Genomic DNA, 14,291 nt, shown 5'->3' with positions numbered 1-14,291 from the left:
TTTTGGTTCGCTGAGGTTGGTATGCCACATGCTTTGATGTCCCATGCATGGCTTTTTGGCACATGTGGCGTCATTGTTACGCCTGACCCCCCTTGTGCTTTGTGGCTTTACAAGCTGTGGCGCTGTGATGGCAACAGGTGCACAATGCGTATTGAAGTCCTGTGAACGCAACATGTGCGTGGTGGCAGACAGCTGTCTGAGGCACTGGTTGTCAGTGAGCTCAGATGGCCTGCGAGGGCGGTGGAGGGGTAAGTGGTGGCATAGGAAAAGTCTGTTCATCAGAGGCCCGCATGACTTTCTTTGTACACAGCGGAGGTAGCATAAGCGGCTCTGGGGCGTGCAGTGTAGTTGGTAAAGTTCGTTTGTGCTGTGTAATCACTGCAATCATTAGGGTGGGTGGGTGGGTTGTCTGTATGTGGCGCAGACATTGGTCTGGTTACTCAGCTGCGGTTCAGTCATGACCTTGAAGCAGTCGGTGTTAGTGTTCGTTTTCTGTGTCTGTGTCAGACGTGGCTGCACTGTCTTCATCTGTTGTGTAAGAAGACTCGGGCTCACCAGTGTTCTGGGGAGAGTGGTTCCAGTTTCGACGGTCTGGGCTTGGAGTTCTGGACGGCGGGTGGTGCTGGTTCCAGAATCTTTCCGAGCGCTCGGTCCGATGCTTTGGATGAGCACCGTCACCGTCGTGCTGCCATCTGCTGGCCTGGAACGGTGTTGATTCTCTGTGGTAAGGTCTGTGACTGAGGGGTTGTTGGACAATTTCTGTGTCTAACTCTGAGCAGTGCTCAGAGACGGAGTAGATTGTGTGTGTTTTTACAGTCTTTTCATCCATAGCCCTTTGCTTGGTGTAAGCCTTGTGGGCTAAGTCTCTGAGTTTTCGAATAGACATGGTTCGTGGGCAGACGAGCACACCGAGATGTTTACTCACGGTGCTATGCAGATTCCGCAGAAACAAAGTTCTAAAAGGTTATATCATCTTCCATATGTGGTGTGTTGGTTGCTGCGAAGAACGTTTGTCGGAGTCGGCCATAGTAGGAGTGTGGGTGTTAAAGTCGGGCCTGTTTGACGTCAAATGCCGTGATAAACCCTTGGTCTGATTCTGGGTCAGAGAATTCACGGACCAAAGCTTGTCGCAGTTGCTTGTAATCTGCTTTGACAGTCTCTGGTTGGCGATCCAGAAAACTACGCACATCTCTGCTTGAGGTGATTCTTACCAGGTACAATTTGTCCCAAGCTGTCGCGTTGGCGATAGTTTGCAGGTGAAAGTCAATGTCTTGAAGGTACGCATGAACACTGCAGTCTCCGGCAAACGTAGGAATGTTTCTGGCCAGCTTGTCAAGGCTTGTTGGAGGAGAGCTGTTGCTGGGGGCCCAATCCGTCTGGAGAGGATTCTGACCCTTTTAAGCTCCGCACCCTTTAGCTTTTGGTGTTTGGCTGACAGGCGCGGACTCGCTGGAAGGGGGAAACGGTGTGAGATGTTCTTCCCCTTCCCGGTCACTGTTAAGTCTGTAAGAATGTCTCAGTTCTCTGCGAACAATGTCAAGTTCGTCTCTGAGATCGTGTCTCTGCTGAATGAGCTGATGGATTTTAGTCTCTGCTCTCTCAAGGAGAGCTTCAGCCCGTTGGAGCCTTTCGTCGAGTTCCTTCCGGGTGTTTTCCTCCGACTGCTGTCTTTGGTCTGTGTGCCGACGAAGATCGTCCAGGGCATTTTGAAGTCTTTCAACTTCCTGTTGTAGCGTTGTGTCCGTCTCGTCCTCCTCCTCGGTCAGGAAGAGTAGCTGGTCTAGACGACTCTGTGTGTGGGCTCGGTCCTTCCGGGCTTCCGTGGCCTGGAGCTGTAGTGCGGCTGCCTTCTGTTCCATGTCGAGGCTGAGTCTTTCGCTGGCCCGGGCCTTGGTGACGAGGTTGAGTGCGAGTTTTCCGAAGATTTTGGCCAGCTTTTCGTGGTCGTACTTCTGGGTTGGATCGTAGGTCTCAAACTGGTCCAGGTACTGTGGGTCAGCGGCATCCTGGGGCAGAATGGTTGCCATCATTTCTCGCAGCCACGTCTCGAGGTCGTGCCAGCGGACTGCGGGACTGGGTGGGCTTGACATCTCGGCTTACTGTGAGCGAGAGAAGCACAGCACACACACAAAAAGAGACACAATGCAAGTTTGTTTTAGGGTTAATGAGCTATACTCATACGGGCTATGCCGTTTATGAGAATTTCGGGGCTAACTGATGTCGACAGTTAGCTGAGCCAATTTCGTGGGTATGGATGAAACCCACAATAGAGATTTGGACAGGCGGTAGCCTGGGGGTCGTTTTAGCGACGCCCGCTTTGATCGTCACTCTATTATTCAGCTTTCCTGGGGTCTCTCTTAGGTTCTGTGTCTAAGTGAACTGAAAGAAACAAATCACAACAGAATGGAGAAAGAGACAAGGTTGAAGGTAGGGAAGATCAGAGGGAAACACAACACAAGGAAGTGAATTGGTCTGCAATGAAATGTCACAAACAATAACACGGGGAGCGTTATTTAAGGAAAATAAATAAAATGAGATAAAATAAAATAAAATAAAGAGGCCTAAGCCTTATTAACACTGCGAGAGTTCCTGATCGGGCCAGGAGATGCGTGGGTTATCGGGACAGGACCTCGAAAGAAGGTGTGTCTTAGAGAGAGAAAGGTGAGTCCAAGCACTTAAAATACACCCGAAGGAATAGCTAGTATTCTGTGGTTCCTAATAAGTGGATGGGTTCTATCAAATTTTAGTTTACCTGGGGTGAATAGAGGTCATCCAGGCGGAAACCAGCGGGCGCGGTCAGACTCTCCGACGGTCCCAACACCAGACAGAGCGCAGTGTCAGTAACGCCGGACAGATGATCCCCGCCCACCGGAAACCACCAAAGATGACTTTCGGATCACCACAGTGCACTGACTGAGTCCTGCCAATAGATACACAATAAGGGATTAAGAGGTTAGACTTAAAGTGAATTAAGGCTCTCTGTTTTCATCAAATTGAGTAAATATGTATGCAGGGGTCAGAGGCAAAGGCTTTACTAAAATAATGATACAATGCAAAGGAATTATGATAACCGATGGTAATAATTATCCGAATAAGCATGCAAGGAGAGGTCCCGATAATAATAAAGAAGAAAAGAAAATTAGAATGATAACAGTGGAGTATCAATACTAATTATACAATAATTAAACTAAAAACAAAATCAGAATGACTTCCTATAATCCTTACAATAACACTGAAGTTATTAGTATTGATTATAAAATAATCAAATGAGAAGGGTAGCAATGTTGAGACACTTCAATGCAGACTGGGGGTGAAACAGATATTGATACGTCGACCCAAGGTGGCCACACGGTGGCGTGCTTCCTCCTAGGTGGACTATCAATTAACTGAGTGAATCAAATCTAAGTTTTTTAATTCGAAAAGTTTTTTTTTTTCGAACTTCACTTTAAAGTGTGACAGTCAAAAACAGAAAAGAAGAATTGTCTAACTCCAAATAATATCAGCATAAGCTAAGCTTTGAATGCAGGTGAATATTTGAGAGTCAAACCATTCATTCTATCCTCGGGGGAGAGAAAAATGAAAATTGTTAGCAGAAAAATGAAAGCCGGTATTATCTGAGAGCGTCCACCAGATGGCGTAATTGCGCTCGTGCAGGCTGACGTCAGTGGGAGGTGACGCTCACGCAGGATGACGTCGGTTGGGGGCGCGTAATTTGAGAACTGCCACACACCTAAAGGCTGCCCTCTAGTGTTGGTCAGTGGCGTGATTCAGCAGTTTTTTTATTTTTTTTTATCTGTGGAATCACGAGCATTTTGCGCTCTGTTGCATGCGGAAAATGACGCGAGTTTCACAACATGTGACTAACAGGAATTACACATTATACATTATACACATGAGACGGTTTAAAGAAGAAGAACAGGGATTATCATCTGTTTTCTTAATTCATAAAACTGGTCTCCAATTACACATTATATATGGTTTACAATAAAAACAGGAATTAAAACTTCTTGTTTTAATTAATAGAGCTGTGCGCAAGACAGGAATTGAACATCTGTGAACAGGAATTATTTCTTCTGTTTTAATTTATAGAGCTGTGAGCAGGACAGGAATTAAACATCTGTGAACAGGAATTATTTCTTCTGTTTTAATTTATAGAGCTGTGCGCAAGACAGGAATTAAACATCTGTGAACAGGAATTATTTCTTCTGTTTTAATTTATAGAGCTGTGCGCAAGACAGGAATTAAACATCTGTGAACAGGAATTATTTCTTCTGTTTTACTTAATAGAGCTGTGAGCAAACAGGCATTAGACTTCTGTTTAATTACTACAGCTGTGAACAGGAATTATTGCATCTGTTCCACCTCCCATAAACATTAATCAAAATAGCACTTTATTATAATGCATAGGTTTTCAAAATTGGATTGCGAGACCAATTTCTGACCAGGAGTTTATCGTTAACGTATTAATAAGGCCTATTACGACTGAAACTGAGGGTCGGCTCAGTTCAGATTTACGTCCTCGCACTAAAAAAGATTCCTTCGTCTTTATTTAGTCGGTTTAAATCATGTTACATGTATCAACTGCAAAGAGTTTTGCTTCGTCTTTACAGAGACAGATGTAATGTCATGAACTGCAGTTTTAGCAGAGCTGAGCTGGCTTTGTGCCCGCCATCAGCTGGGTGAGTTCGCCTTAGCGACTTATCTCACAATTCAAAACGCGCGTACAATTATTAAATAGCCATAATACACATTCAACTGAAACTGAATTTGTCCACCAAATAAAGTTTGAAACTGCCCGCATCCTCCACCATACTGTAACAATAACGACTCGGGGTAAATGTGAATTAGCTCAAGAATATAGGGAATTTTGGAAATATTAATAAATATGACTCATGGTCATAATTCATAAGTCGCATGTACATTTATTTTATCAATTATCGAGATTACCTTGTTCTGTACTGTCTGATCATTACAGTTAAGAAGGGGGTATCCCTTTTCAAACTCCAAGAAAGTTTTATCTTCTGGCCACGAATATCAAACTTACTGAGTTTCTGAATTAAGAACTACTAAATGTAGTTTATATCGAGCTTGTAGCTTAGATCTTTAAAATTTCATTGACTTTATAAAGTGGGTTTTCAAACACAGAGACAATTAAAAGTATAAATGGATTTATTAATAAAATGGCACACACTAGAGATTATATAAACTACAAACATAAACGTACGTAAAAATGCAAACAAACAAATAAACATTTAACCGAACAAAAACATAAACATAGCGTGATCAGAATGAAAATGAAATGAAAGAAAGAAAGATATAGAGGGAAGATAGAGGGTAACTTAGTTCACAGACCTAAGACCTAGACACCTGGAACAGCTTTTATAGGAATCAATATACTTGTGAGTGCTCTTTCTGGTCAGGCTGAAGCTGATGCAAGAAGCGAGGATGGTGTCCTGTTTCTGCTGCGTCTTCCGGTGTCGCGGGAAGCTTGAAAGGCTCACTGAATGTAATGTTACCGGAAAATAAAGTTCATCTCCTGGGATGGGAGAGGTTTAAGGTCTTTGTTGCAAGGGACGCAGCTACGACTCGAACATGTGCTCGCTCGATGGAGAAGGCCAGGGCCTCCTCCAGATGTTCCTTGGAGAAGCGCTGCGCCGGGGAGAAGGAGGTCCGAAGAGAGGATGAGTTGAGAGGAAGAGAAGAGAGAGGGAAGAGAGAAGATTTTGGACTTTTATCAGTGTCCCATGTGCCGTCCCCTCCTTCGTGTAGGACGAATCAGCTGTCAAGATTTTTTGAGCGGGAAGATTCCTTTGTCCGGTTAGACACGCCCACTCGAATGAGTCATGATTGACTTTAACTTTAGAGGATTTTCTCCAGACATATGAACTTATAAAACAATGCGCATCACTGAATTCTGCTATCGGAATTAAACTCCGTTAGCTGGAGAGGATTACAGAGATATAAAAAATAGAATATAGGCTTTGTAGCGATGGAGAGATACATTATTATGCATTTGTATAGGCATTTGCAGTTCTATTAATGTTACAAATAGGACATGCATGCTTTCCTATGGTTTACACACACCTCTTAACACACAAATTTATATATTTAGTACATTTAAGAGTGACTTTATGGGTAAAAGTCCTTTTCTGTAGGGGGTTTCTGTTTCAAAGTCCAGAGTGTGTTTGTGTGTGTGTGTGTTGGAATGTTGCGACCCTGTTATCTCATGCATAGGGCTGGATAGCTCTGTGGTCAAATTTTATGACCTGCCAATGAGATCGGATTACAGGATGCGATTCTACTGGGAGAACATTCTTCAGAAATACATTTCAGAGCCAAACACTCGAAGATCATAACTATATGATCAAAACAACATTAATCACACACACATACAGGAAGTTCAGATACAAGTCTGAGTTACACACATTTAAAAGAATGTTAAGTTAAACACAACAGATGTTTGTGTGTGTGTGTGTATGTGTGTGTGTGTCATGAGGCTGTAAAAGTCACAGGGAGTCCGCGCTGAACTGGGGGGCGACAGACACCCCGGCGCTGGTAAATTGTTCCGTGGGGAATTATTAACCAGCGCTGTTTGGACAAAGAAGATGTGTTCGACATCACATGATTCACTTAATGTGAAAAGCAGATGTCATTGTTGCTACAAGTACTAAATGTAGTAAAGCCCAATTACATCATTCCCTAATTAAAAAAAAGTAGATAAATCCCTCACCTCAACATCTGCAGTACTCAGGTGTGGACTGATTCTGTCCCCTTGATCTGTGTGGTCACCGGTGAAAGCCAAAGCCTGAAAAACCAGGAGTAACTTTTAGACAACAACTTCAACAGCAACGTGCCACAAGCCTGCAGGTGTGGTTGGTAGAAGAGCTCACCATGTTGGCCGTTTCATCTGGATCCAGCTGAAGATCGCCAGATGGAGACATGGTCTGCACAGGATCAAGAAGAGATGGCACAAGCACAGAGTAAAAAAACTGTACTAAATGTAGCAAAGGCCAATGGGAAATTATGTATTTTTAATTATAAAAAGATATATAATTACTCTCTCACCTCAACATCAGCAGTGTGTGATCCTGAGCCATCTGCCACCTTTAAAGAACATCTTCAGGTAAGACTGAAGTCATACATTCTTTGAATACAATATAATTATATAATATTGATACACTGTAACAGGATTACAACATATTTCTCATGAACTGACTCACATCCAAATGTCTTCTTTTCAGTTTTGCACAGGGAAATGTAACTCTGCTCTTAGGCTCTAAGTACAATTTGTACTTGCGTTTTGACATTCTGTTATGAAGATGCAAGGAGATGAACCCAAATGCAGACAGGGTACAATGAACACAAGGTTTATTGGTACAAAAACAGGAAAACAAAACCCACGAGGGGGCAAAACAAGGACGGGACAAGGAATCTTAGGCTGACAAGACTAAACAATAAACAAACAATACTTCTAATAAATGCTCTCACAATGACAAGACTTTCCACAAGGTACTCACAGGTATGATTAGCACAATGTTTGACAATGAACCGACACAAGACAGCAGACATGAGGGGATTAAATAGGGAACAAATGAAGAGGGCAACAGGTGATAATGGGGAAACAATAATGACTAAACAAGGATAACAAGGAGGGCGGGGCTAGATGACGAGACAACACAAGCACATGGCCCAGCAAAAGGCCATGTGTGTGCACATAAAACATGGGTCTGTCATGTTCCTGCCTCAAGACCAGGGAAAATCAAAGACTAGATGGCAGAATCATGACAGAAGTATTGGAGTACTTAGTACCTAGTTTGGAACTAGATGACTTGACAGGGACTTCAAGGATCTTGACAAGACGGGATAAGTACTCTGACAGGGTTCTTGCAGCAATGACGATCGGCATCTCTTGACTAGCTGAAACTGAGCGCAAAACAGCCTCAGCAGCTGAATCGGCCGCTGCCCTCTCTGCAGCACTCACGACTGCAGGCTCGGAAACAGCCCTCACTGCTGCAGACTCTGGAACCACGCCTTCAGCAGCCGGTTCAGGAACAGTACCTTCGGTTGCAGCGGGCTCTGAGACAGTGCTTTCAGTTGCTGCGGGCTCTTGGACAGCGCCCTCAGCAGCAGCGGGCTCCGGGACAGCGCCATCCATAGCAGCAGGCTCTAGGACAGCGCTTTCTGATGCAGCGGGCTCTTGGACAGCGCTATCCGTAGCAGTAGACTCTGGGACAGCGCTTTCAGTTGGAGCGAGCTCAGGGACAGACAGAGACAGAGGATTGGAGGCTCCCTTCCTCCTCTTCTTTCTCCTTGGCCGCGGAGCAGATGCCATTGTTGGACTAGCGACTGGTTGGGGAAACTCAACAGGAGCTGTGACTGGGGCATGGAGGACAGTCTCAGACAGGGCTGATTCCGTCCCAGAGGACTCTGACGCCGACTCCCATGAGGTCCGTCTCCCTCGCTTGCCGAGGAGACTTTCGGGTACGGCTGATGCCTCGGGAGTGGAAGTGGAGCCAGCTTGATTCCCCTGGGTAACCACAGCCAGGACACGACCCTCCGGGATCACTGACAGCTTGGGTGATGGTGACGACAAGGTGGAACCCCGCGACTCCCTCCGCGACAAACAATCCACCATCTCACCAAACGGGCAGCAGACCAGCTTCTCCCGTTCTGCCAGGGGTGGAGGAGCATTGAGACCCGCAATGAGGTAGCGGTTGAGGAGGATATCAGGTAGGAACAGCCTCCTCTCGTTCGCGACCCGGGCGTACTCCTTCAGGGACCGCTCTCCCTGGGGAGGAATCGGCAGCTTGCCATTCCTTGCATCGGAAATAGTCCTCAGCCACCATTGTGCAAGGTCGTCCGGGTTATGCTCGACAAAAGAGGACACACAGTCTGCTGGGTTCTTTGGTGGTCGGTTCATTCTGTTATGAAAATGCAAGGAGATGAACCCAAATGCAGACAGGGTACAATGAACACAAGGTTTATTGGTACAAAAACAGGAAAACAAAACCCACGAGGGGGCAAAACAAGGACGGGACAAGGAATCTTAGGCTGACAAGACTAAACAATAAACAAACAATACTTCTAATAAATGCTCTCACAATGACAAGACTTTCCACAAGGTACTCACAGGTATGATTAGCACAATGTTTGACAATGAACCGACACAAGACAGCAGACATGAGGGGATTAAATAGGGAACAAATGATGAGGGCAACAGGTGATAATGGGGAAACAATAATGACTAAACAAGGATAACAAGGAGGGCGGGGCTAGATGACGAGACAACACAAGCACATGGCCCAGCAAAAGGCCATGTGTGTGCACATAAAACATGGGTCTGTCATGATCCTGCCTCAAGACCAGGGAAAATCAAAGACTAGATGGCAGAATCATGACAGCTCAGACATTGTAGAGTTCCACTACTACTGCAAAACCTGTAAAGTCTACATTGGCACACAAGAAGACATACAAGACAAAAACATTGCACAGTGTGCAATCTGTAGTGCTCCCATTGAAATCAGTTCCTTGAACAGTGCAAGCTTTTTTTATCAACATACCAATTGCGCCTCAAATCCAGACGCTGCTTGAAAATCCTGAGATTTAAAACTTCCTGAGCTACAGACACCAACGGCCACAGAATGAACATGTTATCTCTGAAATACATGATGGTGAAATGTATCGAAACTTGTCAAGACCAGGTGGAATTCTGCCAGATCCAAACAATTTGTCATATAATTTCAATTCTGATGGCTCACCTGTGTACAAGTCTTCCAAATTTTCTATATGGCCCATACACCTGCATTTAAACGAGCTCCCTCCCAAAATGAGATTTCAGAATGTAGTGCTTGCAGGTCTTTGGTGTGGTACTCAAGAGCCAGTTATGTCTATTTTTCTCAGACCCTTTGTTGATCAGGCCAAAACACTGGCATCCAAAGGCATGTCTTGGAGAAAAAATGGCACATGTGTGTACAGCAAAATTGTTGGAATATGTTGTTATGTAGACTCAAAGGCAAGACCAACCATGCAGAATACCACACAGTTTAATGGGTACTTTGGTTGTGGCTTCTGTTTACATCCTGGTACTCTAGTAGAGAAACAGGTGAAGTACACTGTGACTGACACAGAATATCCTGACAGAGAAGCAAAGAAAATTCTGGCAGATATGGAGCAAGCAGTAACACAAAACAGAAGTGTCAGAGAAGTGAAAGGTCCATCACCACTCATAAGCATGCCCTATTTTGATATAGTGTGGGGCTTTGTTCCAGACTATATGCATGCTGTCTTACTGGGTGTCATTAGACAGCTCACAGAGCTTATTTTGAACAACAGTGATCAACCCTATTACACTGGGAGTCCCAACACTATGAGGGTGCTAGAAAACAGGATCAAGGACATAAAGCCACCACACCTAATAACACGACTACCCAGACCCCTTGCAGAATTCAAGTACTGGAAAGCCTCAGAGTGGCGAGCATGGCTCCTGGTTTACAGCTTGCCAGTCCTGAATGGTGTACTTCAACCACGTTATGTGAAGCACCTAGGCCTTCTGGTATCAGCAGTATTTCTACTTCTGAAAGAGAACATTACCTTCCAAGACATCAACAAAGCAGATAACATGCTTTTCGAGTTTGTGGCAAGGTTTCAGTTGCTGTATGGCGAGGCATCTATGACATTTAATGTACACCTGCTAACTCACCTTGCAAAACCAGTGAAATTGTGGGGGCCACTCTGGGCACACTCAGCATTTGTGTTTGAAAATGCAAATGGTGGTCTGTTGAAACTGGTGCATGGAACAAAGTGTGTAGCTCTGCAGATTGTGAACAAATTCCTGTTGCACAGAGCAATACCACTCTTTACCACAAGGTATGCAGTTAGTGAGCAAGTTAAGGAGTTCTGTATGGAAATGACAAATGACCGAAGAGTAAAGAGTTTCACAAAATGTCAAGACACAACTGTTCTGGATAGTGGCAGAGTGACAGAGACAACTGATGATGAAAAAAGAGCCTTCATTTCTGCACAAAAACATGCACCAGATGAAATGGTAGTGCACAGGAGAATGGTGCATAAAGGACTAGTTTATACAAGCAAAAGCTATAGCCTTAGTAAGAGACGCAGAGACTGTTTTGCAAAGATGAGTGATGGTGTTTATGGAGAAATCCAGAATATCATATCCTTTCCTTCAGAAGGGGGTACATAAATTGCTGTTCTTTTTAAAAAGCTTTATACAAATGCCTCCTTTCCTTTATCACAAGGTTATGGGTTTGTCTCACATATCCGACTTGTAAGTGGAAGCCTTTTTTCGCCAGTGTGTCTGATTTCAGTAGACAGGTTAGAGCAGAAATGCATGGTTTTAAAAATGGGTGATCAGACGTACATTTGTGACTTTCCAAATGAATATGAGAGAGATTAGTCTTGAACATGGTCGTTGGTGATAAGCCCTTTCTGTTCAAAGATGAAGGGGGGGGTTATAGTTTCATGGTGATTATAGTTTCAGCATGGAAGTTCACTGACCTTAGGGATCAGTATTGTCACAGAATAATCTAAATGTATAGGTCCACTCACTAGCCCATGGCAAACCCACACTTGTGATTTCGCAGGGCCTTTCCATGAATGGAACTGGTTAAAGTGTCATTAAATTAATGCCTAAATGTGAACTTGGGTCATGTGATAACAGGAAGCGGTGGTGGAGTGGTGTTTGATAGTGATGATAAGCCCTGTCTGTTTTTTCTTTTCTGTTTTTTTTTTTTCTGTTTTTTTTTTTTTTCTGGCCTTGAGTCCTCCTAGGAATGTCCTCCTAGATATTTATTCGGCCTTTGTACTTCTTTTTTCTTTGGCAATGTATTTTTTGATTAAACATCCTCCACAATACATTGTCAGTGGATGCTTGTAGGAACACTGTTAATGTAATCTCTTATATTATAGTCATACAATGTTTGTTAACTGACTGTTACAGGCCATATTGCCACAAAGGTTAAAGAGGCATAATGTGCCTCTTTAATCAAAAATGTAGATGGTTAAAGAGGCATGTATTCATCTCACACATTAAGTATCAAGGGAGATGAAGCATGATCATTTATTAATGTGCATACTGAATGCACTGTATATATTGTCATGGTATCAAGTAATTCCTACAAATGTGAATGTAACGTGCAAATATTCTGTTGCAATAAAACTTATTTCAAACAGATGTTAATGTTCAAGAATCTTTATTTAATTTTTTTGTTTATTTATTGTAATGAATTTGTATGAAAATGTATATAGTGGTATGTGTTGTATTGCAGGCCAAGTTTTTACAATATATTAATGTACTGCCCATAAAGAACACCTTGATACCTTGGCTAGCCTAATTTCTATTTAATCTATTAATAGATTACATCATTTAAACGTAGAAATAAACAAGTAACTTATTAAATGGCCATTGTAAGTACTGGCTGAATAAATGTTTACAAAATAATGAGCTAAATTAAATCAAACAAAGACCATGCTGTTAGACCAGCATCATTAACCCTCTGGAGTCTGAGCGGTTTTTTGGGCCCTGGGGGTGTTCTGACATGCTCTGACATTTGTGCTTTTTTCAGTTGCTTATAAACATATTAATGGCAAAGGTGTAAATTCACTCTATATAGCACAAACAGGACTACAATAATATGTGAGCCACATGTATGTACATGTTTTCATTTTTGAGAGAATAATGTTTATGCGTGGTTATCGAAAAAACTAAAAATTAAAGTTTTTGAAATAAGGCCACAAAACACATAGTAAATATGTGGCAATAAGACTTTTGACTAATGGATGTCCTCGCCTAGAGTTTTTTCTTCAAAATTATGTGAAAATAGTCTTGCTTTATCGTTCACATAAAACCATACATTGATTTAAATTGATGTAAAACAGGTTTTGCTTGGAAAGCCAATATGCGAGGGGGCGTGAACGAGGAGTGGTTTACACCTTAGAATACACCCACTCTGCATAATGATGAGCCATTCACTCAGGTGTGACACTGACTGAGCCACAATGCAAGGACAAAAGATATATTTAGAAGAAGACTTATATTGACCATTTAAGATTTTGCTTACATCTATCTTGTAAATATGTTTTGCTATTTTATTAAAACGGTTACAATTACAACAATAATTACAATTTCAACAATATTTCAAGTGTACTCTTTCTTTGTAAAAAAAAAAATGATTATAGGCCTACATTTTATCTATGTATTCATTAGTTTGAATATAGCCAACATTGGAACAGCTAACATCTTAGTTGATGACTTTATTTTTGACAAAAATAGTATTTTATATATAGAAATTGCTAAACAAAAGCTTATTTGATGTGGCAGTATATTCTACAGTAAAAACTGTACCCAAATCTAGTCAACAAAATGTTGTCTTTCATATTTCGTCTGACTGTAACGTTGTTTTCATGAAATATTAGGGCATATTGTTAATTTGCAGTTTAATACGTTGCTTATACAAATAGCCTACATTTTATTCCAACATTCAGTCGATTTTTTACTCATCTCAGTATAGCAATACAGTTTGCTAAAACATCATCATTCATTCACACACGCGATTTAAATTTAAACTGTCTTTGCCAGCTGTGGTAAACAGCGCGCATCTCTGCCGTTTATTCATTCATAAACAGAAACCCACGTGAAGAAATTCACGTGAGAAGGAAAAAACTTACTAGTATTCCGCAGCTCGCTCCTCGATATACCCGCACTTCTGAGGGACATTTTCCATTTGTAGCCTATTATTCCTCACAGCGCTGCAAGACGGTGTAAACAAGTAATGATCTAAATAAACTTTTCTCGAGCTGATGGGGGCGTTCACAGGATTGCCTCAGCCATTTGCGTTTGAATAGCGCGCGCTCTCCGTGGGCGGAGTCACATTACATCTGAATTAGCTGTAATTAGGTCGACTGGAATCGCTCTCTTTTAATACAGATTTCACAAGATGAGAATATTTGTTTTTTATATAAATTACTTCATTTAAAAGAAGAGAATTCAAGCTTCATGCCTGTGTGTCTGTATGCCTGTTTGACTGAGTATTCGCTCAGTTATTGTTCATTTTCGGACGCGTTTCAGAATGGACTACACTGGCAGAGAGAAGGCAGAACTCGCTTCGTGTTTATTTTTCTTTATTTGGCAAAAAGCACAACACTTTGTTTTTATTGTGAGTATACACAAAAATAATACACATTTAACAGAATCGATTGATGTATGAAACTCCTATGGAAAATCAAAGTCAACAGAGTATTTATGAGTTTCTTTTACACTAATAAAAAAAAAGCGA

This window comes from Leuciscus leuciscus (genome assembly GCF_965113295.1).
Source record: "Leuciscus leuciscus genome assembly, chromosome: 10".
Taxonomy (NCBI): Eukaryota; Metazoa; Chordata; class Actinopteri; order Cypriniformes; family Leuciscidae; genus Leuciscus; species Leuciscus leuciscus.
Note: the sequence above shows the minus strand (reverse complement) of the source record.